This window comes from Triticum dicoccoides, unplaced genomic scaffold (genome assembly GCF_002162155.2).
Source record: "Triticum dicoccoides isolate Atlit2015 ecotype Zavitan unplaced genomic scaffold, WEW_v2.0 scaffold4092, whole genome shotgun sequence".
Lineage (NCBI taxonomy): Eukaryota > Viridiplantae > Streptophyta > Magnoliopsida > Poales > Poaceae > Triticum > Triticum dicoccoides.
The window spans coordinates 26,401-48,602 of NW_021270137.1; the positions used below are offsets into that span (position 1 = coordinate 26,401).

At 50.0% G+C, this 22,202-nt stretch overlaps 52 non-coding genes across 52 annotated transcripts; all 52 read right to left on the reverse strand.

The window, feature by feature from the left end:
• Positions 1–203: 203 nt before the first annotated feature.
• On the reverse strand, positions 204–322 carry LOC119346423. The gene has a single exon (XR_005167697.1). It is a non-coding gene; the product is annotated as a 5S ribosomal RNA (ribosomal RNA).
• A 690-nt stretch (positions 323–1,012) lies between these two features.
• LOC119346198 lies at positions 1,013–1,131 on the reverse strand. The gene has a single exon (XR_005167461.1). It is a non-coding gene; the product is annotated as a 5S ribosomal RNA (ribosomal RNA).
• A 297-nt stretch (positions 1,132–1,428) lies between these two features.
• On the reverse strand, positions 1,429–1,547 carry LOC119346273. Its single transcript, XR_005167539.1, has one exon. It is a non-coding gene; the product is annotated as a 5S ribosomal RNA (ribosomal RNA).
• A 297-nt stretch (positions 1,548–1,844) lies between these two features.
• LOC119346275 lies at positions 1,845–1,963 on the reverse strand. Its single transcript, XR_005167541.1, has one exon. It is a non-coding gene; the product is annotated as a 5S ribosomal RNA (ribosomal RNA).
• Positions 1,964–2,260: 297 nt separating this feature from the next.
• Positions 2,261–2,379, reverse strand: LOC119346330. The gene has a single exon (XR_005167595.1). It is a non-coding gene; the product is annotated as a 5S ribosomal RNA (ribosomal RNA).
• A 297-nt stretch (positions 2,380–2,676) lies between these two features.
• On the reverse strand, positions 2,677–2,795 carry LOC119346251. Its single transcript, XR_005167518.1, has one exon. It is a non-coding gene; the product is annotated as a 5S ribosomal RNA (ribosomal RNA).
• A 295-nt stretch (positions 2,796–3,090) lies between these two features.
• LOC119346281 lies at positions 3,091–3,209 on the reverse strand. The gene has a single exon (XR_005167546.1). It is a non-coding gene; the product is annotated as a 5S ribosomal RNA (ribosomal RNA).
• A 296-nt stretch (positions 3,210–3,505) lies between these two features.
• On the reverse strand, positions 3,506–3,624 carry LOC119346411. The gene has a single exon (XR_005167683.1). It is a non-coding gene; the product is annotated as a 5S ribosomal RNA (ribosomal RNA).
• A 297-nt stretch (positions 3,625–3,921) lies between these two features.
• LOC119346237 lies at positions 3,922–4,040 on the reverse strand. The gene has a single exon (XR_005167505.1). It is a non-coding gene; the product is annotated as a 5S ribosomal RNA (ribosomal RNA).
• A 298-nt stretch (positions 4,041–4,338) lies between these two features.
• On the reverse strand, positions 4,339–4,457 carry LOC119346282. Its single transcript, XR_005167547.1, has one exon. It is a non-coding gene; the product is annotated as a 5S ribosomal RNA (ribosomal RNA).
• Positions 4,458–4,754: 297 nt separating this feature from the next.
• Positions 4,755–4,873, reverse strand: LOC119346209. Its single transcript, XR_005167474.1, has one exon. It is a non-coding gene; the product is annotated as a 5S ribosomal RNA (ribosomal RNA).
• A 297-nt stretch (positions 4,874–5,170) lies between these two features.
• LOC119346338 lies at positions 5,171–5,289 on the reverse strand. Its single transcript, XR_005167605.1, has one exon. It is a non-coding gene; the product is annotated as a 5S ribosomal RNA (ribosomal RNA).
• A 297-nt stretch (positions 5,290–5,586) lies between these two features.
• LOC119346190 lies at positions 5,587–5,705 on the reverse strand. Its single transcript, XR_005167451.1, has one exon. It is a non-coding gene; the product is annotated as a 5S ribosomal RNA (ribosomal RNA).
• A 297-nt stretch (positions 5,706–6,002) lies between these two features.
• Positions 6,003–6,121, reverse strand: LOC119346332. The gene has a single exon (XR_005167597.1). It is a non-coding gene; the product is annotated as a 5S ribosomal RNA (ribosomal RNA).
• Positions 6,122–6,417: 296 nt separating this feature from the next.
• Positions 6,418–6,536, reverse strand: LOC119346278. Its single transcript, XR_005167544.1, has one exon. It is a non-coding gene; the product is annotated as a 5S ribosomal RNA (ribosomal RNA).
• Positions 6,537–6,833: 297 nt separating this feature from the next.
• Positions 6,834–6,952, reverse strand: LOC119346370. Its single transcript, XR_005167640.1, has one exon. It is a non-coding gene; the product is annotated as a 5S ribosomal RNA (ribosomal RNA).
• Positions 6,953–7,249: 297 nt separating this feature from the next.
• On the reverse strand, positions 7,250–7,368 carry LOC119346259. Its single transcript, XR_005167526.1, has one exon. It is a non-coding gene; the product is annotated as a 5S ribosomal RNA (ribosomal RNA).
• A 297-nt stretch (positions 7,369–7,665) lies between these two features.
• LOC119346223 lies at positions 7,666–7,784 on the reverse strand. The gene has a single exon (XR_005167491.1). It is a non-coding gene; the product is annotated as a 5S ribosomal RNA (ribosomal RNA).
• Positions 7,785–8,081: 297 nt separating this feature from the next.
• LOC119346300 lies at positions 8,082–8,200 on the reverse strand. The gene has a single exon (XR_005167563.1). It is a non-coding gene; the product is annotated as a 5S ribosomal RNA (ribosomal RNA).
• A 297-nt stretch (positions 8,201–8,497) lies between these two features.
• On the reverse strand, positions 8,498–8,616 carry LOC119346227. The gene has a single exon (XR_005167496.1). It is a non-coding gene; the product is annotated as a 5S ribosomal RNA (ribosomal RNA).
• A 298-nt stretch (positions 8,617–8,914) lies between these two features.
• Positions 8,915–9,033, reverse strand: LOC119346280. The gene has a single exon (XR_005167545.1). It is a non-coding gene; the product is annotated as a 5S ribosomal RNA (ribosomal RNA).
• Positions 9,034–9,329: 296 nt separating this feature from the next.
• Positions 9,330–9,448, reverse strand: LOC119346466. The gene has a single exon (XR_005167735.1). It is a non-coding gene; the product is annotated as a 5S ribosomal RNA (ribosomal RNA).
• Positions 9,449–9,746: 298 nt separating this feature from the next.
• Positions 9,747–9,865, reverse strand: LOC119346325. The gene has a single exon (XR_005167589.1). It is a non-coding gene; the product is annotated as a 5S ribosomal RNA (ribosomal RNA).
• A 297-nt stretch (positions 9,866–10,162) lies between these two features.
• Positions 10,163–10,281, reverse strand: LOC119346361. The gene has a single exon (XR_005167632.1). It is a non-coding gene; the product is annotated as a 5S ribosomal RNA (ribosomal RNA).
• Positions 10,282–10,578: 297 nt separating this feature from the next.
• Positions 10,579–10,697, reverse strand: LOC119346224. Its single transcript, XR_005167492.1, has one exon. It is a non-coding gene; the product is annotated as a 5S ribosomal RNA (ribosomal RNA).
• Positions 10,698–10,994: 297 nt separating this feature from the next.
• LOC119346303 lies at positions 10,995–11,113 on the reverse strand. Its single transcript, XR_005167566.1, has one exon. It is a non-coding gene; the product is annotated as a 5S ribosomal RNA (ribosomal RNA).
• Positions 11,114–11,410: 297 nt separating this feature from the next.
• On the reverse strand, positions 11,411–11,529 carry LOC119346199. Its single transcript, XR_005167462.1, has one exon. It is a non-coding gene; the product is annotated as a 5S ribosomal RNA (ribosomal RNA).
• Positions 11,530–11,827: 298 nt separating this feature from the next.
• Positions 11,828–11,946, reverse strand: LOC119346236. Its single transcript, XR_005167504.1, has one exon. It is a non-coding gene; the product is annotated as a 5S ribosomal RNA (ribosomal RNA).
• A 298-nt stretch (positions 11,947–12,244) lies between these two features.
• Positions 12,245–12,363, reverse strand: LOC119346366. Its single transcript, XR_005167636.1, has one exon. It is a non-coding gene; the product is annotated as a 5S ribosomal RNA (ribosomal RNA).
• A 297-nt stretch (positions 12,364–12,660) lies between these two features.
• Positions 12,661–12,779, reverse strand: LOC119346397. The gene has a single exon (XR_005167670.1). It is a non-coding gene; the product is annotated as a 5S ribosomal RNA (ribosomal RNA).
• A 297-nt stretch (positions 12,780–13,076) lies between these two features.
• LOC119346283 lies at positions 13,077–13,195 on the reverse strand. The gene has a single exon (XR_005167548.1). It is a non-coding gene; the product is annotated as a 5S ribosomal RNA (ribosomal RNA).
• Positions 13,196–13,492: 297 nt separating this feature from the next.
• Positions 13,493–13,611, reverse strand: LOC119346340. Its single transcript, XR_005167607.1, has one exon. It is a non-coding gene; the product is annotated as a 5S ribosomal RNA (ribosomal RNA).
• Positions 13,612–13,908: 297 nt separating this feature from the next.
• On the reverse strand, positions 13,909–14,027 carry LOC119346225. Its single transcript, XR_005167493.1, has one exon. It is a non-coding gene; the product is annotated as a 5S ribosomal RNA (ribosomal RNA).
• Positions 14,028–14,324: 297 nt separating this feature from the next.
• On the reverse strand, positions 14,325–14,443 carry LOC119346315. Its single transcript, XR_005167577.1, has one exon. It is a non-coding gene; the product is annotated as a 5S ribosomal RNA (ribosomal RNA).
• A 298-nt stretch (positions 14,444–14,741) lies between these two features.
• LOC119346220 lies at positions 14,742–14,860 on the reverse strand. Its single transcript, XR_005167487.1, has one exon. It is a non-coding gene; the product is annotated as a 5S ribosomal RNA (ribosomal RNA).
• Positions 14,861–15,156: 296 nt separating this feature from the next.
• Positions 15,157–15,275, reverse strand: LOC119346200. Its single transcript, XR_005167463.1, has one exon. It is a non-coding gene; the product is annotated as a 5S ribosomal RNA (ribosomal RNA).
• Positions 15,276–15,572: 297 nt separating this feature from the next.
• On the reverse strand, positions 15,573–15,691 carry LOC119346219. The gene has a single exon (XR_005167486.1). It is a non-coding gene; the product is annotated as a 5S ribosomal RNA (ribosomal RNA).
• A 296-nt stretch (positions 15,692–15,987) lies between these two features.
• On the reverse strand, positions 15,988–16,106 carry LOC119346201. The gene has a single exon (XR_005167465.1). It is a non-coding gene; the product is annotated as a 5S ribosomal RNA (ribosomal RNA).
• A 295-nt stretch (positions 16,107–16,401) lies between these two features.
• LOC119346327 lies at positions 16,402–16,520 on the reverse strand. The gene has a single exon (XR_005167591.1). It is a non-coding gene; the product is annotated as a 5S ribosomal RNA (ribosomal RNA).
• A 298-nt stretch (positions 16,521–16,818) lies between these two features.
• Positions 16,819–16,937, reverse strand: LOC119346439. The gene has a single exon (XR_005167713.1). It is a non-coding gene; the product is annotated as a 5S ribosomal RNA (ribosomal RNA).
• A 298-nt stretch (positions 16,938–17,235) lies between these two features.
• Positions 17,236–17,354, reverse strand: LOC119346358. The gene has a single exon (XR_005167629.1). It is a non-coding gene; the product is annotated as a 5S ribosomal RNA (ribosomal RNA).
• A 296-nt stretch (positions 17,355–17,650) lies between these two features.
• On the reverse strand, positions 17,651–17,769 carry LOC119346372. Its single transcript, XR_005167642.1, has one exon. It is a non-coding gene; the product is annotated as a 5S ribosomal RNA (ribosomal RNA).
• Positions 17,770–18,066: 297 nt separating this feature from the next.
• Positions 18,067–18,185, reverse strand: LOC119346229. The gene has a single exon (XR_005167498.1). It is a non-coding gene; the product is annotated as a 5S ribosomal RNA (ribosomal RNA).
• Positions 18,186–18,482: 297 nt separating this feature from the next.
• Positions 18,483–18,601, reverse strand: LOC119346377. The gene has a single exon (XR_005167646.1). It is a non-coding gene; the product is annotated as a 5S ribosomal RNA (ribosomal RNA).
• Positions 18,602–18,897: 296 nt separating this feature from the next.
• LOC119346274 lies at positions 18,898–19,016 on the reverse strand. The gene has a single exon (XR_005167540.1). It is a non-coding gene; the product is annotated as a 5S ribosomal RNA (ribosomal RNA).
• Positions 19,017–19,312: 296 nt separating this feature from the next.
• On the reverse strand, positions 19,313–19,431 carry LOC119346221. Its single transcript, XR_005167489.1, has one exon. It is a non-coding gene; the product is annotated as a 5S ribosomal RNA (ribosomal RNA).
• Positions 19,432–19,729: 298 nt separating this feature from the next.
• Positions 19,730–19,848, reverse strand: LOC119346230. Its single transcript, XR_005167499.1, has one exon. It is a non-coding gene; the product is annotated as a 5S ribosomal RNA (ribosomal RNA).
• A 296-nt stretch (positions 19,849–20,144) lies between these two features.
• On the reverse strand, positions 20,145–20,263 carry LOC119346333. The gene has a single exon (XR_005167599.1). It is a non-coding gene; the product is annotated as a 5S ribosomal RNA (ribosomal RNA).
• A 298-nt stretch (positions 20,264–20,561) lies between these two features.
• LOC119346253 lies at positions 20,562–20,680 on the reverse strand. The gene has a single exon (XR_005167520.1). It is a non-coding gene; the product is annotated as a 5S ribosomal RNA (ribosomal RNA).
• A 297-nt stretch (positions 20,681–20,977) lies between these two features.
• Positions 20,978–21,096, reverse strand: LOC119346202. The gene has a single exon (XR_005167466.1). It is a non-coding gene; the product is annotated as a 5S ribosomal RNA (ribosomal RNA).
• Positions 21,097–21,392: 296 nt separating this feature from the next.
• On the reverse strand, positions 21,393–21,511 carry LOC119346316. Its single transcript, XR_005167578.1, has one exon. It is a non-coding gene; the product is annotated as a 5S ribosomal RNA (ribosomal RNA).
• A 297-nt stretch (positions 21,512–21,808) lies between these two features.
• On the reverse strand, positions 21,809–21,927 carry LOC119346208. Its single transcript, XR_005167473.1, has one exon. It is a non-coding gene; the product is annotated as a 5S ribosomal RNA (ribosomal RNA).
• Between the last annotated feature and the right edge of the window lie 275 nt (positions 21,928–22,202).

Here is a 22,202-nt window from a genome sequence, read left to right on the forward strand (position 1 = left end):
CGGAGATGAGTTTAACACGGTTTCCACCCCTCCCTCTCAACCGCACCAGTGCACGCTTGCCGCGCCACAACGCCGCCGCTAGACTCGTGAATCGTGAGCACCCAGCTATAACTTACCGCACTCGTGCAAAATAATAAAACACGGTAAATATATTACTTACACGTGCGTTTTGTTTTGCAAGCGGCGCAAAAAAAATTAAAAAGGGAATGCAACATGAGGACTTCCCAAGGGGTCACCCATCCTAGTACTACTCTCGCCCACGCACGCTTAACTTCGGAGTTTTGATGGATTCCGTTGCTTTAGTGCTGGTATGATCGCATCCGACATGTTACCCCCCGTCTTCGTCCCTTATCCTTGCCCCTCCCAGCTCCACTACAAAGACGATTGTACATTGCTTTGGCCGCTCCCTCTCAACTACGGAGCCGAGTTTAACGCGGTTTCCACCCCTCCCTCTCAACCGCACCAGTGCACGCTTGCCGCGCCACAACGCCGCCGCTAGACTCATGAATCATGAGCACCCAGCTATAACTTACCGCACTCGTGCAAAATAATAAAACACGGTAAATATATTACTTACACGTGCGTTTTGTTTTGCAATCGGCGCAAAAAAAATTAAAAAGGGAATGCAACACGAGGACTTCCCAGGAGGTCACCCATCCTAGTACTACTCTCGCCTGATGGGATCCGGTGGTTTAGTGCTGGTATGATCGCATCCAACATGTTACCCCCGTCTACGTCCCTTATCCTTGCCCCTCCCAGCTACAATACAAAGACAATTGTACATTGCTTTGGCCGCTCCCTCTCAACTACGGAGACGAGTTTAACGCGGTTTCCACCCCTCCCTCTCAACCGCACCAGTGCACGCTTGCCGCGCCACAACGCCGCCGCTAGACTCGTGAATCGTGAGCACCCAGCTATAACTTACCGCACTCGTGCAAAATAATAAAACACGGTAAATATATTACTTACACGTGCGTTTTGTTTTGCAAGCGGTGCAAAAAAAATTAAAAAGGGAATGCAACACGAGGACTTCCCAGGAGGACACCCATCCTAGTACTACTCTCGCCCAAGCACGCTTAACTTCGGAGTTCTGATGGGATCCAGTGCTTTAGTGCTGGTATGATCGCATCCGACATGGTACCCCCGTCTTCGTCCCTTATCTTTACCCCTCCCAGCTCCACTACAAAGACGATTGTACATTGCTTTGGCCGCTCCCTCTCAACTACGGAGATGAGTTTAACACGGTTTCCACCCCTCCCTCTCAACCGCACCAGTGCACGCTTGCCGCGCCACAACGCCACCGCTAGACTCGTGAATCGTGAGCACCCAGCTATAACTTACCGCACTCGTGCAAAATAATAAAACACGGTAAATATATTACTTACACGTGCGTTTTGTTTTGCAAGCGGCGCAAAAAAAATTAAAAAGGGAATGCAACACGAGGACTTCCTAGGAGGTCACCCATCCTAGTACTACTCTCGCCCAAGCACGCTTAACTTTGGAGTTCTGATGGGATCCGGTGGTTTAGTGCTGGTATGATCGCATCCAACATGTTACCCCCGTCTACGTCCCTTATCCTTGCCCCTCCCAGCTCCACTACAAAGACGATTGTACATTGCTTTGGCCGCTCCCTCTCAACTACGGAGACGAGTTTAACGCGGTTTCCACCCCTCCCTCTCAACCGCACTAGTGCACCCTTGCCGCGCCACAACGCCGCCGCTAGACTCGTGAATCGTGAGCACCCAGCTATAACTTACCGCACTCGTGCAAAATAATAAAACACGGTAAATATATTACTTACACGTGCGTTTTGTTTTGCAAGCGGCACAAAAAAAATTAAAAAGGGAATGCAACACAAGGACTTCCCAGGAGGACACCCATCCTAGTACTACTCTCGCCCAAGCACGCTTAACTTCGGAGTTCTGATGGGATCCAGTGCTTTAGTGCTGGTATGATCACATCCAACATGTTACCCCCGTATTCGTCCCTTATCCTTGCCCCTCCCAGCTCCACTACAAAGACGAGTGTACATTGCTTTGGCCGCTCCCTCTCAACTACGGAGATGAGTTTAACACGGTTTCCACCCCTCCCTCTCAACCGCACCAGTGCACGCTTGCCGCGCCACAATGCTGCCGCTAGACTCGTGAATCGTGAGCACCCAGCTATAACTTACCGCACTCGTGCAAAATAATAAAACACGGTAAATATATTACTTACACGTGCATTTTGTTTTGCAAGCGGCGCAAAAAAAATTAAAAAGGGAATGCAACACGAGGACTTCCCAGGAGGACACCCATCCTAGTACTACTCTCGCCCAAGCACGCTTAACTTCGAAGTTCTGATGGGATCCAGTGCTTTAGTGCTGGTATGATCGCATCTGATATGTTACCCCCGTATTCGTCCCTTATCCTTGCCCCTCCCAGCTCCACTAGAAAGACGATTGTACATTGCTTTGGCCGCTCCCTCTCAACTACGGAGATGAGTTTAACACGGTTTCCACCCCTCCCTCTCAACCGCACCAGTGCACGCTTGCCGCGCCACAATGCTGCCGCTAGACTCGTGAATCGTGAGCACCCAGCTATAACTTACCGCACTCGTGCAAAATAATAAAACACGGTAAATATGTTACTTACACGTGCGTTTTGTTTTGCAAGCGGCGCAAAAAAAATTAAAAAGGGAATGCAACACGTGGACTTCCCAGGAGGTCACCCATCCTAGTACTACTCTCGCCCAAGCACGCTTAACTTCGGAGTTCTGATGGGATCCGGTGCTTCAGTGCTGCTATGATCACATCCGACATGTTACCCCCGTCTTTGTCCCTTATCCTTGCCCCTCCCAGCTCCACTACAAAGACGATTGTACATTGCTTTGGCCGCTCCCTCTCAACTACGGAGACGAGTTTAACGTGGTTTCCACCCCTCCCTCTCAACCGCACCAGTGCACGCTTGCCGCACCACAATGCTGCCGCTAGACTCGTGAATCATGAGCACCCAGCTATAAATTACCGCACTCGTGCAAAATAATAAACACGGTAAATATATTACTTACACGTGCGTTTTGTTTTGCAAGCGGCGCAAAAAAATTAAAAAGGGAATGCAACACGAGGACTTCCCAGGAGGTCACCCATCCTAGTACTACTCTCGCCCAAGCACGCTTAACTTTGGAGTTCTGATGGGATCCGATGCTTTAGTGCTGGTATGATCACATCCGACATGTTACCCCCGTCTGTGTCCCTTATCCTTGCCCCCCCAGCTCCACTACAAAGACGATTGTACATTGCTTTGGCTGCTCCCTCTCAACTACGGAGACGAGTTTAACGCGGTTTCCACCCCTCCCTCTCAACCGCACCATTGCACGCTTGCCGCGCCACAACACCGCCGCTAGACTCGTGAATCATGAGCACCCAGCTATAACTTACCGCACTCGTGTAAAATAATAAAACACGGTAAATATATTACGTACACGTGCGTTTTGTTTTGCAAATGGCGCAAAAAAAATTAAAAAGGGAATGCAACACGAGGACTTCCCAGGAGGTCACCCATCCTAGTACTACTCTCACACAAGCACAGTTAACTTTGGAGTTCTGATGGGATCCGGTGCTTTAGTGCTGGTATGATCGCATCCGACATGTTACCCCCGTCTTCGTCCCTTATCCTTTCCCCTCCCAGCTCCACTACAAAGACGATTGTACATTGCTTTGGCTGCTCCCTCTCAACTACGGAGACGAGTTTAACGCGGTTTCCACCCCTCCCTCTCAACCACACCATTGCACGCTTGCCGCGCCACAACACCGCCGCTAGACTCGTGAATCATGAGCACCCAGCTATAACTTACCGCACTCGTGCAAAATAATAAAACACGGTAAATATATTACTTACACGTGCGTTTTGTTTTGCAAGCGGCGCAAAAAAAATTAAAAAGGGAATGCAACACGAGGACTTCCCAGGAGGTCACCCATCCTAGTACTACTCTCGTCCAAGCACACTTAACTTCGGAGTTCTGATGGGATCCAGTGCTTTAGTGCTGGTATGATCGCATCCGACATGTTACCCCCCGTCTTCGTCCCTTATCCTTGCCCCTCCCAGCTCCACTACAAAGACGATTGTACATTGCTTTGGCCGCTCCCTCTCAACTACGGAGCCGAGTTTAACGCGGTTTCCACCCCTCCCTCTCAACCGCACCAGTGCACGCTTGCCGCGCCACAACGCCGCCGCTAGACTCGTGAATCATGAGCACCCAGCTATAACTTACCGCACTCGTGCAAAATAATAAAACACGGTAAATATATTACTTACACGTGCTTTTTGTTTTGCAAGCGGTGCAAAAAAAATTAAAGAGGGAATGCAACACGAGGACTTCCCAGGAGGTCACCCATCCTAGTACTACTCTCGCCCAAGCACGCTTAACTTTAGAGTTCTGATGGGATCCGGTGGTTTAGTGCTGGTATGATCGCATCCAACATGTTACCCCCGTCTACGTCCCTTATCCTTGCCCCTCCCAGCTCCACTACAAAGACGATTGTACATTGCTTTGGCCGCTCCCTCTCAACTACGGAGACGAGTTTAACGAGGTTTCCACCCCTCCCTCTCAACCGCACCAGTGCACGCTTGCCGCGCCACAACGCCGCCGCTAGACTCGTGAATCGTGAGCACCCCGCTATAACTTACCGCACTCATGCAAAATAATAAAACACGGTAAATATATTACTTACACGTGCGTTTTGTTTTGCAAGCGGCGCAAAAAAAATTAAAAAGGGAATGCAACACGAGGACTTCCCAGGAGGTCACCCATCCTAGTACTACTCTCGCCCAAGCACACTTAACTTCGGAGTTCTGATGGGATCCGGTGCTTTAGAGCTGGTATGATCGCATCCGACATGTTACCCCCGTCTTCGTCCCTTATCCTTGCCCCTCACAGCTCCAATACAAAGACGATTGTACATTGCTTTGGCCGCTCCCTCTCAACTACGGAGACGAGTTTAACGCGGTTTTCACCCCTCCCTCTCAACCGCACCAGCGCACGCTTGCCGCGCCACAACGCCGACGCTGGACCCGTGAATCGTGAGCACCCACCTATAACTTACCGCACTCGTGCAAAATAATAAAACACGGTAAATATATTACTTACACGTGTGTTTTGTTTTGCAAGCGGCGCAAAAAAAATTAAAAAGGGAATGCAACACGAGGACTTCCCAGGAGGACACCCATCCTAGTACTACTCTCGCCCAAGCACGCTTAACTTCGGAGTACTGATGGGATCCAGTGCTTTAGTGCTGGTATGATCGCATCTGACATGTTACCCCCGTCTTCGTCCCTTATCCTTGTGCCTCCCAGCTCCACTACAAAGACGATTGTACATTGCTTTGGCCGCTCCCTCTCAACTACGGAGATGAGTTTAACACGGTTTCCACCCCTCCCTCTCAACCGCACCAGTGCACGCTTGCCGCGCCACAACGCCGCCGCTAGACTCGTGAATCGTGAGCACCCAGCTATAACTTACCGCACTCGTGCAAAATAATAAAACACGGTAAATATATTACTTACACGTGCGTTTTGTTTTGCAAGCGGCGCAAAAAAAATTAAAAAGGGAATGCAACACGAGGACTTCCCAAGAGGTCACCCATCCTAGTACTACTCTCGCCCAAGCACGCTTAACTTCGGAGTTCTGATGGGATCCGGTGCTTTAGTGCTGGTATGATCGCATAAGACATGTTACCCCCGTCTTCGTCCCTTATCCTTGCCCCTCCCAGCTCCACTACAAAGACGATTGTACATTGCTTTGGCCGCTCCCTCTCAACTACGGAGACGAGTTTAACGCGGATTCCACCCCTCCCTCTCAACCGCACCAGTGCACGCTTGCCGCGCCACAACGCCGCCGCTAGACTCGTGAATCGTGAGCACCCAACTATAACATACCGCACTCGTGCAAAATAATAAAACACGGTAAATATATTACTTACACGTGCGTTTTGTTTTGCAAGCGGCGCAAAAAAAATTAAAAAGGGAATGCAACACGAGGACTTCCCAGGAGGTCACCCATCCTAGTACTACTCTCGCACAAGCACGCTTAACTTTGGAGTTCTGATGGGATCCGGTGGTTTAGTGCTGGTATGATCGCATCCGACATGTTACCCCCGTCTTCGTCCCTTATCCTTGCCCCTCCCAGCTCCACTACAAAGACGATTCTACATTGCTTTGGCCGCTCCCTCTCAACTACGAAGACGAGTTTAACGCGGTTTCCACCCCTCCCTCTCAACCGCACCAATGCACGCTTGCCGCGCCACAACGCCGCCGCTAGACTAGTGAATCATGAGCACCCAGCTATAACTTACCGCACTCGTGCAAAATAATAAAACACGGTAAATATATTACTTACACGTGCGTTTTGTTTTCAAGCGGCGCAAAAAAAATTAAAAAGGGAATGCAACACGAGGACTTCTCAGGAGGTCACCCATCCTAGTACTACTCTCGCCCAAGCACGCTTAACTTCGGAGTTCTGATGGGATCCAGTGCTTTAGTGCTGGTATGATGGCATCCGACATGTTACCCCCCGTCTTCGTCCCTTATCCTTGTCCCTCCCAGCTCCACTACAAAGACGATTCTACATTGCTTTGGCCGCTCCCTCTCAACTACGAAGACGAGTTTAACGCGGTTTCCACCCCTCCCTCTCAACCGCACCAGTGCACGCTTGCCGTGCCACAACGCCGCCGCTAGACTCGTGAATCGTGAGCACCCAGCTATAACTTACCGCACTCGTGCAAAATAATAAAACACGGTAAATATATTACTTACACGTGCGTTTTGTTTTCAAGCGCCGCAAAAAAAATTAAAAAGGGAATGCAACACGAGGACTTCCCTGGAGGACACCCATCCTAGTACTACTCTCTCCCAAGCACGCTTAACTTCGGAGTTCTGATGGGATCCAGTGCTTTAGTGCTGGTATGATCGCATCCGACATGTTACCCCCGTCTTCGTCCCTTATCCTTGTGCCTCCCAGCTCCACTACAAAGACGATTGTACATTGCTTTGGCCGCTCCCTCTCAACTCCGGAGATGAGTTTAACACGGTTTCAACCCCTCCCTCTCAACCGCACAAGTGCACGCTTGCCGCGCCACAACGCCGCCGCTAGACTCGTGAATCGTGAGCACCCAGCTATAACTTACTGCACTCGTGCAAAATAATAAAACACGGTAAATATATTACTTACACGTGTGTTTTGTTTTGCAAGCGGCGCAAAAAAAATTAAAAAGGGAATGCAACACGAGGACTTCCCAAGAGGTCACCCATCCTAGTACTACTCTCGCCCAAGCACGCTTAACTTTGGAGTTCTAATGGGATCCGGTGGTTTAGTGCTGGTATGATCGCATCCGACATGTTACCCCCGTCTTCGTCCCTTATCCTTGCCCCTCCCAGCTCCACTACAAAGACGATTGTACATTGCTTTGGCCGCTCCCTCTCAACTACGGAGATGAGTTTAACGCGGTTTCCACCCCTCCCTCTCAACCGCACCAGTGCACGCTTGCCGCGCCACAACGCCGCCGCTAGACTCGTGAATCGTGAGCACCCAGCTATAACGTACCGCACTCGTGCAAAATAATAAAACACGGTAAATATATTACTTACACGTGCGTTTTCTTTTGCAAGCGGTGCAAAAAAAATTAAAAAGGGAATGCAAGACAAGGACTTCCCAGGAGGTCACCCATCCTAGTACTACTCTCGCCCAAGCACGCTTAACTTCGGAGTTCTGATGGGATCCGGTGCTTTAGTGCTGGTATGATCGCATCCGACATGTTACCCCCGTCATCGTCCCTTATCCTTTCCCCTCCCAGCTCCACTACAAAGACGATTGTACATTGCTTTGGCCGCTCCCTCTCAACTACGGAGACGAGTTTAACGCGGTTTCCACCCCTCCCTCTCAACCGCACCATTGCACGCTTGCCGCGCCACAACGCCGCCGCTAGACTCGTGAACCGTGAGCACCCAGCTATAACTTACCGCACTCGTGCAAAATAATAAAACACGGTAAATATATTAGTTACACGTGCGTTTTGTTTTGCAAGCGGCGCAAAAAAAATTAAAAAGGGAATGCAACACGAGGACTTCCCATGAGGTCACCCATCCTAGTACTACTCTCGCCCAAGCACGCTTAACTTCGAAGTTCTGATGGAATCCAGTGCTTTAGTGCTGGTATGATCGCATCCGACATGTTACCCCCCGTCTTCGTCCCTTATCCTTGCCCCTCCCAGCTCCACTACAAAGACGATTCTACATTGCTTTGGCCGCTCCCTCTCAACTACGAAGACGAGTTTAACGCGGTTTCCACCCCTCCCTCTCAACCGCACCAGTGCACGCTTGCCGTGCCACAACGCCGCCGCTAGACTCGTGAATCGTGAGCACCCAGCTATAACTTACCGCACTCGTGAAAAATAATAAAACACGGTAAATATATTACTTACACGTGCGTTTTGTTTTCAAGCGCCGCAAAAAAAATTAAAAAGGGAATGCAACACGAGGACTTCCCAGGAGGACACCCATCCTAGTACTACTCTCGCCCGAGCACGCTTAACTTCGGAGTTCTGATGGGATCCAGTGCTTTAGTGCTGGTATGATCGCATCCGACATGTTACCCCCGTCTTCGTCCCTTATCCTTGTGCCTCCCAGCTCCACTACAAAGACGATTGTACATTGCTTTGGCCGCTCCCTCTCAACTCCGGAGATGAGTTTAACACGGTTTCCACCCCTCCCTCTCAACCGCACCAGTGCACGCTTGCCGCGCCACAACGCCGCCGCTAGACTCGTGAATCGTGAGCACCCAGCTATAACTTACAGCACTCGTGCAAAATAATAAAACACGGTAAATATATTACTTACACGTGTGTTTTGTTTTGCAAGCGGCGCAAAAAAAAATTAAAAAGGGAATGCAACACAAGGACTTCCCAGGAGGTCACCCATCCTAGTACTACTCTCGCCCAAGCACGCTTAACTTTGGAGTTCTAATGGGATCCGGTGGTTTAGTGCTGGTATGATCGCATCCGACATGTTACCCCCGTCTTCGTCCCTTATCCTTGCCCCTCCCAGCTCCACTACAAAGACGATTGTACATTGCTTTGGCCGCTCCCTCTCAACTACGGAGATGAGTTTAACGCGGTTTCCACCCCTCCCTCTCAACCGCACCAGTGCACGCTTGCCGCGCCACAACGCCGCCGCTAGACTAGTGAATCATGAGCACCCAGCTATAACTTACCGCACTCGTGCAAAATAATAAAACACGGTAAATATATTACTTACACGTGCGTTTTGTTTTCAAGCGGCGCAAAAAAAATTAAAAAGGGAATGCAACACGAGGACTTCTCAGGAGGTCACCCATCCTAGTACTACTCTCGCCCAAGCACGCTTAACTTCGGAGTTCTGATGGGATCCAGTGCTTTAGTGCTGGTATGATCGCATCCGACATGTTACCCCCCCGTCTTCGTCCCTTATCCTTGCCCCTCCCAGCTCCACTACAAAGACGATTCTACATTGCTTTGGCCGCTCCCTCTCAACTACGAAGACGAGTTTAACGCGGTTTCCACCCCTCCCTCTCAACCGCACCAGTGCACGCTTGCCGTGCCACAATGCCGCCGCTAGACTCGTGAATCGTGAGCACCCAGCTATAACTTACCGCACTCGTGCAAAATAATAAAACACGGTAAATATATTACTTACACGTGCGTTTTGTTTTCAAGCGCCGCAAAAAAAATTAAAAAGGGAATGCAACACGAGGACTTCCCAGGAGGACACCCATCCTAGTACTACTCTCTCCCAAGCACGCTTAACTTCGGAGTTCTGATGGGATCCAGTGCTTTAGTGCTGGTATGATCGCATCCGACATGTTACCCCCGTCTTCGTCCCTTATCCTTGTGCCTCCCAGCTCCACTACAAAGACGATTGTACATTGCTTTGGCCGCTCCCTCTCAACTCCGGAGATGAGTTTAACACGGTTTCAACCCCTCCCTCTCAACCGCACCAGTGCACGCTTGCCGCGCCACAACGCCGCCGCTAGACTCGTGAATCGTGAGCACCCAGCTATAACTTACCGCACTCCTGCAAAATAATAAAACACGGTAAATATATTACTTACACGTGTGTTTCGTTTTGCAAGCGGCGCAAAAAAAATTAAAAAGGGAATGCAACGCGAGGACTTCCCAAGAGGTCACCCATCCTAGTACTACTCTCGCCCAAGCACGCTTAACTTTGGAGTTCTAATAGGATCCGGTGGTTTAGTGCTGGTATGATCGCATTCGACATGTTACCCCCGTCTTCGTCCCTTATCCTTGCCCCTCCCAGCTCCACTACAAAGACGATTGTACATTGCTTTGGCCGCTCCCTCTCAACTACGGAGATGAGTTTAACGCGGTTTCCACCCCTCCCTCTCAACCGCACCAGTGCACGCTTGCCGCGCCACAACGCCGCCGCTAGACTCGTGAATTGTGAGCACCCAGCTATAACGTACCGCACTCGTGCAAAATAATAAAACACGGTAAATATATTACTTACACGTGCATTTTCTTTTGCAAGCGGTGCAAAAAAAATTAAAAAGGGAATGCAAGACAAGGACTTCCCAGGAGGTCACCCATCCTAGTACTACTCTCGCCCAAGCACGCTTAACTTCGGAGTTCTGATGGGATCCGGTGCTTTAGTGCTGGTATGATCGCATCCGACATGTTACCCCCGTCATCGTCCCTTATCCTTTCCCCTCCCAGCTCCACTACAAAGACGATTGTACATTGCTTTGGCCGCTCCCTCTCAACTACGGAGACGAGTTTAACGCGGTTTCCACCCCTCCCTCTCAACCGCACCATTGCACGCTTGCCGCGCCACAACACCGCCGCTAGACTCGTGAATCGTGAGCACCCAGCTATAACTTACCGCACTCGTGCAAAATAATAAAACACGGTAAATATATTACTTACACGTGCGTTTTGTTTTGCAAGCGGCGCAAAAAAAATTAAAAAGGGAATGCAACACGAGGACTTCCCATGAGATCACCCATCCTAGTACTACTCTCGCCCAAGCACGCTTAACTTCGAAGTTCTGATGGGATCCAGTGCTTTAGTGCTGGTATGATCGCATCCGACATGTTACCCCCCGTCTTCGTCCCTTATCCTTGCCCCTCCCAGCTCCACTACAAAGACGATTCTACATTGCTTTGGCCGCTCCCTCTCAACTACGAAGACGAGTTTAACGCGGTTTCCACCCCTCCCTCTCAACCGCACCAGTGCACGCTTGCCGTGCCACAACGCCGCCGCTAGACTCGTGAATCGTGAGCACCCAGCTATAACTTACCGCACTCGTGCAAAATAATAAAACACGGTAAATATATTACTTACACGTGCGTTTTGTTTTCAAGCGCCGAAAAAAAATTTAAAAAGGGAATGCAACACGAGGACTTCCCAGGAGGACACCCATCCTAGTACTACTCTCGCCCAAGCACGCTTAACTTCGGAGTTCTGATGGGATCCAGTGCTTTAGTGCTGGTATGATCGCATCCGACATGTTACCCCCGTCTTCGTCCCTTATCCTTGTGCCTCCCAGCTCCACTACAAAGACGATTGTACATTGCTTTGGCCGCTCCCTCTCAACTCCGGAGATGAGTTTAACACGGTTTCCACCCCTCCCTCTCAACCGCACCAGTGCACGCTTGCCGCGCCACAACGCCGCCGCTAGACTCGTGAATCGTGAGCACCCAGCTATAACTTACAGCACTCGTGCAAAATAATAAAACACGGTAAATATATTACTTACACGTGTGTTTTGTTTTGCAAGCGGCGCAAAAAAAAATTAAAAAGGGAATGCAACACGAGGACTTCCCAAGAGGTCACCCATCCTAGTACTACTCTCGCCCAAGCACGCTTAACTTTGGAGTTCTGATGGGATCCGGTGGTTTAGTGCTGGTATGATCGCATCCGACATGTTACCCCCGTCTTCGTCCCTTATCCTTGCCCCTCCCAGCTCCACTACAAAGACGATTGTACATTGCTTTGGCCTCTCCCTCTCAACTACGGAGATGATTTTAACGCGGTTTCCACCCCTCCCTCTCAACCGCACCAAGTGCACGCTTGCCGCGCCACAACGCCGCCGCTAGACTCGTGAATCGTGAGCACCCAGCTATAACGTACCGCACTCATGCAAAATAATAAAACACGGTAAATATATTACTTACACGTGCGTTTTCTTTTGCAAGCGGTGCAAAAAAAATTAAAAAGGGAATGCAAGAAAAGGACTTCCCAGGAGGTCACCCATCCTAGTACTACTCTCGCCCAAGCACGCTTAACTTCGGAGTTCTGATGGGATCCGGTGCTTTAGTGCTGGTATGATCACATCCGACATGTTACCCCCGTCATCGTCCCTTATCCTTTCCCCTCCCAGCTCCACTACAAAGACGATTGTACATTGCTTTGGCCGCTCCCTCTCAACTACGGAGACGAGTTTAACGCGGTTTCCACCCCTCCCTCTCAACCGCACCATTGCACGCTTGCCGCGCCACAACGCCGCTGCTAGACTCGTGAATCGTGAGCACCCAGCTATAACTTACCGCACTCGTGCAAAATTATAAAACACGGTAAATATATTACTTACACGTGCGTTTTGTTTTGCAAGCGGCGCAAAAAAAATTAAAAAGGGAATGCAACACGAGGACTTCCCATGAGGTCACCCATCCTAGTACTACTCTCGCCCAAGCACGCTTAACTTCAAAGATTTGATGGGATCCAGTGCTTTAGTGCTGGTATGATCGCATCCGACATGTTACCCCCCGTCTTCGTCCCTTATCCTTGCCCCTCCCAGCTCCACTACAAAGACGATTCTACATTGCTTTGGCCGCTCCCTCTCAACTACGAAGACGAGTTTAACGCGGTTTCCACCCCTCCCTCTCAACCGCACCAGTGCACGCTTGCCGTGCCACAACGCCGCCGCTAGACTCGTGAATCGTGAGCACCCAGCTATAACTTACCGCACTCGTGCAAAATAATAAAACACGGTAAATATATTACTTACACGTGCGTTTTGTTTTCAAGCGCCGCAAAAAAAATTAAAAAGGGAATGCAACACGAGGACTTCCCAGGAGGATACCCATCCTAGTACTACTCTCGCCCAAGCACGCTTAACTTCGGAGTTCTGATGGGATCCAGTGCTTTAGTGCTGGTATGATCACATCCGACATGTTACCCCCGTCTTCGTCCCTTATCCTTGTGCCTCCCAGCTCCACTACAAAGACGATTGTACATTGCTTTGGCCGCTCCCTCTCAACTCCGGAGATGAGTTTAACACGGTTTCCACCCCTCCCTCTCAACCGCACCAGTGCACGCTTGCCGCGCCACAACGCCGCCGCTAGACTCGTGAATCGTGAGCACCCAGCTATAACTTACCGCACTCGTCCAAAATAATAAAATACGGTAAATATATTACTTACACGTGTGTTTTGTTTTGCAAGCGGCGCAAAAAAAATTAAAAAGGGAATGCAACACGAGGACTTCCCAAGAGGTCACCCATCCTAGTACTACTCTCGCCCAAGCACGCTTAACTTTGGAGTTTTGATGGGATCCGGTGGTTTAGTGCTGGTATGATCGCATCCGACATGTTACCCCCGTCTTCGTCCCTTATCCTTGCCCCTCCCAGCTCCACTACAAAGACGATTGTACATTGCTTTGGCCGCTCCCTCTCAACTACGGAGATGAGTTTAACGCGGTTTCCACCCCTCCCTCTCAACCGCACCAGTGCACGCTTGCCGCGCCACAACGCCGCCGCTAGACTCGTGAATCGTGAGCACCCAGCTATAACGTACCGCACTCGTGCAAAATAATAAAACACGGTAAATATATTACTTACACGTGCGTTTTCTTTTGCAAGCGGTGCAAAAAAAATTAAAAAGGGAATGCAACACAAGGACTTCCCAGGAGGTCACCCATCCTAGTACTACTCTCGCCCAAGCACGCTTAACTTCGGAATTCTGATGGGATCCGGTGCTTTAGTGCTGGTATGATCGCATCCGACATGTTACCCCCGTCATCGTCCCTTATCCTTTCCCCTCCCAGCTCCACTACAAAGACGATTGTACATTGCTTTGGCCGCTCCCTCTCAACTACGGAGACGAGTTTAACGCGGTTTCCACCCCTCCCTCTCAACCGCACCATTGCACGCTTGCCGCGCCACAACGCCGCCGCTAGACTCATGAATCGTGAGCACCCAGCTATAACTTACCGCACTCGTGCAAAATAATAAATCACGGTAAATATATTACTTACACGTGTGTTTTGTTTTGCAAGCGGCGCAAAAAAAATTAAAAAGGAAATGCAACACGAGGACTTCCCATGAGGTCACCCATCCTAGTACTACTCTCGCCCAAGCACGCTTAACTTCGAAGTTCTGATGGGATCCAGTGCTTTAGTGCTGGTATGATCACATCCGACATGTTACCCCCCGTCTTCGTCCCTTATCCTTGCCCCTCCCAGCTCCACTACAAAGACGATTGTACATTGATTTGGCCGCTCCCTCTCAACTACGGAGCCGAGTTTAATGCGGTTTCCACCCCTCCCTCTCAACCGCACCAGTGCACGCTTGCCGCGCCACAACGACGCCGCTAGACTCGTGAATCATGAGCACCCAGCTATAACTTACCGCACTCGTGCAAAATAATAAAACACGGTAAATATATTACTTACACGTGCGTTTTGTTTTGCAAGCGGCGCAAAAAAAATTAAAAAGGGAATGCAACACGAGGACTTCCCAGGAGGTCACCCATCCTAGTACTACTCTCGCCCAAGCACGCTTAACTTTGGAGTTCTGATGGGATCCGGTGGTTTAGTGCTGGTATGATCGCATCCAACATGTTACCCCCGTCTACGTCCCTTATTCTTGCCCCTCCCAGCTCCACTACAAAGACGATTGTACATTGCTTTGGCCGCTCCCTCTCAACTACGGAGACGAGTTTAACGTGGTTTCCACCCCTCCCTCTCAACCGCACCAGTGCACGCTTGCCGCGCCACAACGCCGCCGCTAGACTCGTGAATCGTGAGCACCCAGCTATAACTTACCGCACTCATGCAAAATAATAAAACACGGTAAATATATTACTTACACGTGCGTTTTGTTTTGCAAGCGGCGCAAAAAAATTAAAAAGGGAATGCAACACGAGGACTTCCCAGGAGGACACCCATCCTAGTACTACTCTCGCCCAAGCACGCTTAACTTCGGAGTTCTGATGGGATCCAGTGCTTTAGTGCTGGTATGATCGCATCCGACATGTTACCCCCGTCTTCGTCCCTTATCCTTGCCCCTCCCAGCTCCACTACAAAGACGATTGTACATTGCTTTGGCCGCTCCCTCTCAACTACGGAGATGAGTTTAACACGGTTTCCACCCCTCCCTCTCAACCGCACCAGTACATGCTTGCCGCGCCACAACACCGCCGCTAGACTCGTGAATCGTGAGCACCGAGCTATAACTTACCGCACTCGTGCAAAATAATAAAACATGGTAAATATATTACTTACACGTGCGTTTTATTTTGCAAGCGGCGCAAAAAAAATTAAAAAGAGAATGCAACACGAGGACTTCCCAGGAGGTCAACCATCCTAGTACTACTCTCGCCCAAGCACGCTTAACTTCGGAGTTCTGATGGGATCCGGTGCTTTTGTGCTGGTATGATCGCATCCGATATGTTACCCCCGTCTTCGTCCCTTATCCTTTCCCCTCCCAGCTCCACTACAAAGACGATTGTACATTGCTTTGGCCGCTCCCTCTCAACTACGGAGACGAGTTTAACGCGGTTTCCACCCCTCCCTCTCAACCGCACCAGTGCACGCTTGCCGCGCCACAACGCCGCCGCTAGACTCGTGAATCGTGAGCACCCAGCTATAACTTACCGCACTCGTGCAAAATAATAAAACACGGTAAATATATTACTTACACGTGCGTTTTGTTTTGCAAGCAGCGCAAAAAAATTAAAAAGGGAATGCAACACGAGGACTTCCCAGGAGGACACCCATCCTAGTACTACTCTCGCCCAAGCACGCTTAACTTCGGAGTTCTGATGGGATCCAGTGCTTTAGTGCTGGTATGATCGCATCCGACATGTTACCCCCGTCTTCGTCCCTTATCCTTGCCCCTCCCAGCTCCACTACAAAGACGATTGTACATTGCTTTGGCCCTCCCTCTCAACTACGGAGATGAGTTTAACACGGTTTCCACCCCTCCCTCTCAACCGCACCAGTGCATGCTTGCCGCGCCACAACACCGCCGCTAGACTCGTGAATCGTGAGCACCGAGCTATAACTTACCGCACTCGTGCAAAATAATAAAACACGGTAAATATATTACTTACACGTGCGTTTTATTTTGCAAGCGGCGCAAAAAAATTAAAAAGGGAATGCAACACGAGGACTTCCCAGGAGGTCAACCATCCAAGTACTACTCTCGCCCAAGCACGCTTAACTTCGGCGTTCTGATGGGATCCGGTGCTTTTGTGCTGGTATGATCGCATCCGACATGTTACCCCCGTCTTCGTCCCTTATCCTTTCCCCTCCCAGCTCCACTACAAAGACGATTGTACATTGCTTTGGCCGCTCCCTCTCAACTACGGAGACGAGTTTAACGCGGTTTCCACCCCTCCCTCTCAACCGCACCAGTGCACGCTTGCCGCGCCACAACGCCGCCGCTAGACTCGTGAATCGTGAGCACCCAGCTATAACTTACCGCACTCGTGCAAAATAATAAAAAATGGTAAATATATTACTTACACGTGCGTTTTGTTTTGCAAGCAGCGCAAAAAAAAATTAAAAAGGGAATGCAACAAGAGGACTTCCCAAGAGGTCACCCATCCTAGTACTACTCTCGCCCAAGCACGCTTAACTTCGAAGTTCTAATGATATCCGGTGCTTTAGTGCTGGTATGATCGCGTCCGACATGTTACCCCCGTCTTCGTCCCTTATCCTTGCCCCTCCCAGCTCCACTACAAAGACGATTGTACATTGCTTTGGCCGCTCCCTCTCAACTACGGAGACGAGCTTAACGCGGTTTCCACCCCTCCCTCTCAACCGCACAAGTGCACCCTTGCCGCGCCACAACGCCGCCGCTAGACTCGTGAATCGTGAGCACCCAGCTATAACTTACCGCACTCGTGCAAAATAATAAAACACGGTAAATATATTACTTACGCGTGCGTTTTGTTTTGCAAGCGGTGCAAAAAAATATTAAAAAGGAAATGCAACACAAGGACTTCCCAGGAGGTCACCCATCCTAGTACTACTCTCGCCCAAGCACGCTTAACTTCGGAGTTTTGATGGGATCCGATGCTTTAGTGCTGGTATGATCGCATCCGACATGTTACCCCCGTCTTCGTCCCTTATCCTTTCCCCTCCCAGCTCCACTACAAAGACGATTGTACATTGCTTTGGCCGCTCCCTCTCAACTACGGAGACGAGTTTAACGCGGTTTCCACCCCTCCCTCTCAACCGCACCAGTGCACGCTTGCCGCGCCACAACGCCGCCGCTAGACTCGTGAATCGTGAGCACCCAACTATAACTTACCGCACTCGTGCAAAATAATAAAACACGGTAAATATATTACTTACACGTGCGTTTTGTTTTCAAGCGGCGCAAAAAAAATTAAAAAGGGAATGCAACACAAGGACTTCCCAGGAGGTCACCCATCCTATTACTACTCTCGCCCAAGCACGCTTAACTTCGGAGTTCTGATGTGATCCGATGCTTTAGTGCTGGTATGATCGCATCCGACATGTTACCCCCGTCTTCGTCCCTTATCCTTTCCCCTCCTAGCTCCACTACAAAGACGATTGTACATTGCTTTGGCCGCTCCCTCTCAACTACGGAGACGAGTTTAACGCGGTTTGCACCCCTCCCTCTCAACCGCACCATTGCACGCTTGCCGCACCACAACGCCGCCGCTAGACTCGTGAATCGTGAGCACCCAGCTATAACTTACCGCAATCGTGCAAAATAATAAAACACGGTAAATATATTACTTACACGTGCGTTTTGTTTTGCAAGCGGCGCAAAAAATATTAAAAAGGGAATGCAACACGAGGACTTCCCAGGAGGTCACCCATCCTAGTACTACTCTCGCCCAAGCACGCTTAACTTCGAAGTTCTGATGGGATCCAGTGCTTTAGTGCTGGTATGATCGCATCCGACATGTTACCCCCGTCTTCGTCCCTTATCCTTGCCCCTCCCAGCTCCACTACAAAGACGATTGTACATTGATTTGGCCGCTCCCTCTCAACTACGGAGCCGAGTTTAACGCGGTTTCCACCCCTCCCTCTCAACTGCACCAGTGAACGCTTGCCGCGCCACAACGCCGCCGCTAGACTCGTGAATCATGAGCACCCAGCTATAACTTACCGCACTTGTGCAAAATAATAAAACACGGTAAATATATTACTTACACGTGCGTTTTGTTTTGCAAGCGGCGCAAAAAAAATTAAAAAGGGAATGCAACACGAGGACTTCCCAGGAGGTCACCCATCCTAGTACTACTCTCGCCCAAGCACGCTTAACTTTGGAGTTTTGATGGGATCCGATGGTTTAGTGCTGGTATGATCGCATCCAACATGTTACCCCGTCTACGTCCCTTATCCTTGCCCCTCCCAGCTCCACTACAAAGACGATTGTACATTGCTTTGGCCGCTCCCTCTCAACTACGGAGACGAGTTTAACGGGGTTTCCACCCCTCCCTCTCAACCGCACCAGTGCACGCTTGCCGCGCCACAACGCCGCCGCTAGACTCGTGAATCGTGAGCACCCAGCTATAACTTACCGCACTCGTGCAAAATAATAAAACACGGTAAATATATTACTTACACGTGCGTTTTGTTTTGCAAGTGGCGCAAAAAAAATTAAAAAGGGAATGCAACACGAGGACTTCCCAGGAGGACACCCATCCTAATACTACTCTCGCCCAAGCACGCTTAACTTCGGAGTTCTGATGGGATCCAGTGCTTTAGTGCTGGTATGATCGCATCCGACATGTTACCCCCGTCTTCGTCCCTTATCCTTGCCCCTCCCAGCTCCACTACAAAGATGATTGTACATTGCTTTGGCCGCTCCCTCTCAACTACGGAGATGAGTTTAACACGGTTTCCACCCCTCCCTCTCAACCGCACCAATGCATGCTTGCCGTGCCACAACACCGCCGCTAGACTTGTGAATCGTGAGCACCGAGCTACAACTTACCGCACTCGTGCAAAATAATAAAACATGGTAAATATATTACTTACACGTGCATTTTATTTTGCAAGCGGCGCAAAAAAATTAAAAAGGGAATGCAACACGAGGACTTCCCAGGAGGTCAACCATCCTAGTACTACTCTCGCCCAAGCACGCTTAACTTCGGAGTTCTGATGGGATCCAGTGCTTTAGTGCTGGTATGATCGCATCCGACATGTTACCCCCGTCTTCGTCCCTTATCCTTTCCCCTCCCAGCTCCACTACAAAGATGATTGTACATTGCTTTGGCCGCTCCCTCTCAACTACGGAGACGAGTTTAACGCGGTTTCCACCCCTCCCTCTCAACCGCACCAGTGCACGCTTGCCGCGCCACAACGCCGCCGCTAGACTCGTGAATTGTGAGCACCCAGCTATAACTTACCGCACTCGTGCAAAATAATAAAGAATGGTAAATATATTACTTACACGTGCGTTTTGTTTTGCAAGCAGCGCAAAAAAAAATTAAAAAGGGAATGCAACACGAGGACTTCTCAAGAGGTCACCCATCCTAGTACTACTTTCGCCCAAGCACGCTTAACTTCGGAGTTCTGATGGGATCCGGTGCTTTAGTGCTGGTATGATCGCATCCGACATGTTACCCCCGTCTTCGTCCCTTATCCTTGCCCCTCCCAGCTCCACTAGAAAGACGATTGTACATTGCTTTGGCCGCTCCCTCTCAACTACGGAGACGAGTTTAACGCGGTTTCCACCCCTCCCTCTCAACCGCACCAGTGCACGCTTGCCGCGCCACAACGCCGCCGCTAGACTCGTGAATCGTGAGCACCCAGCTATAACATACCGCACTCGTGCAAAATAATAAAACACAGTAAATATATTACTTACACGTGCGTCTTGTTTTGCAAGCGGTGCAAAAAAATTAAAAAGGGAATGGAACACAAGGACTTCCCAGGAGGTCACCCATCCTAGTACTACTCTCGCCCAAGCACGCTTAACTTTGGAGTTCTGATGGGATCCGGTGCTTTAGTGCTGGTATGATCGCATCCGACATGTTACCCCCGTCTTCGTCCCTTATCCTTTCCCCTCCCAGCTCCACTACAAAGACGATTGTACATTGCTTTGGCCGCTCCCTCTCAACTACGGAGACGAGTTTAACGCGGTTTCCATCACTCCCTCTCAACCGCACCAGTGCACGCTTGCCGCGCCACAACGCCGCCGCTAGACTCGTGAATCGTGAGCACCCAGCTATAACTTACCGCACTCGTGCAAAATGATAAAACACGGTAAATATATTACTTACACGTGCGTTTTGTTTTGCAAGCGGCGCAAAAAAAAATTAAAAAGGGAATGCAACACGAGGACTTCCCAGGAGGTCACCCATACTAGTACTACTCTCGCCCAAGCACGCTTAACTTCGGAGTTCTAATGGGATCTGGTGCTTTAGTGCTGGTATGATCGCATCCGACATGTTACCACCGTCTTCGTCCCTTATCCTTTCCCCTCCCACCTTCACTACAAAGACGATTGTACATTGCTTTGGCCGCTCCCTCTCAACTACGGAGACGAGTTTAACGCGGTTTCCACCCCTCCCTCTCAACCGCTCCAGTGCACGCTTGCCGCGCCACAACGCCGCCGCTAGACTCGTGAATCGTGAGCACCCAGCTATAACTTACCGCACTCGTGCAAAATAATAAAACACGGTAAATATATTACTTACACGTGCGTTTTGTTTTGCAAGCGGCGCAAAAAAAATTAAAAAGGGAATGCAACACGAGGACTTCCCAGGAGGACACCCATCCTAGTACTACTCTCGCCCAAGCACGCTTAACTTCGGAGTTCTGATGGGATCCAGTGCTTTAGTGCTGGTATGATCGCATCCGACATGTTACCCCCGTCTTCGTCCCTTATCCTTTCCCCTCCCAGCTCCACTACAAAGACGATTGTACATTGCTTTGGCCGCTCCCTCTCAACTACGGAGACGAGTTTAACGCGGTTTCCACCCCTCCCTCTCAACCGCACCAGTGCACGCTTGCCGCGCCACAACGCCGCCGCTAGACTCGTGAATCGTGAGCACCCAACTATAACTTACCGCACTCGTGCAAAATAATAAAACACGGTAAATATATTACTTACACGTGCGTTTTGTTTTCAAGCGGCGCAAAAAAAATTAAAAAGGGAATGCAACACAAGGACTTCCCAGGAGGTCACCCATCCTATTACTACTCTCGCCCAAGCACGCTTAACTTCGGAGTTCTGATGGGATCCGATGCTTTAGTGCTGGTATGATCGCATCCGACATGTTACCCCCGTCTTCGTCCCTTATCCTTTCCCCTCCTAGCTCCACTACAAAGACGATTGTACATTGTTTTGGCCGCTCCCTCTCATCTACGGAGACGAGTTTAACGCGGTTTGCACCCCTCCCTCTCAACCGCACCATTGCACGCTTGCCGCACCACAACGCCGCCGCTAGACTCGTGAATCGTGAGCACCCAGCTATAACTTACCGCAATCGTGCAAAATAATAAAACACGGTAAATATATTACTTACACGTGCGTTTTGTTTTGCAAGCGGCGCAAAAAATATTAAAAAGGGAATGCAACACGAGGACTTCCCAGGAGGTCACCCATCCTAGTACTACTCTCGCCCAAGCACGCTTAACTTTGAAGTTCTGATGGGATCCAGTGCTTTAGTGCTGGTATGATCGCATCCGACATGTTACCCCCCGTCTTCGTCCCTTATCCTTGCCCCTCCCAGCTCCACTACAAAGACGATTTTACATTGATTTGGCCGCTCCCTCTCAACTACGGAGCCGAGTTTAACGCAGTTTCCACCCCTCCCTCTCAACCGCACCAGTGCACGCTTGCCGCGCCACAACGCCGCCGCTAGACTCGTGAATCATGAGCACCCAGCTATAACTTACCGCACTTGTGCAAAATAATAAAACACGGTAAATATATTACTTACACGTGCGTTTTGTTTTGCAA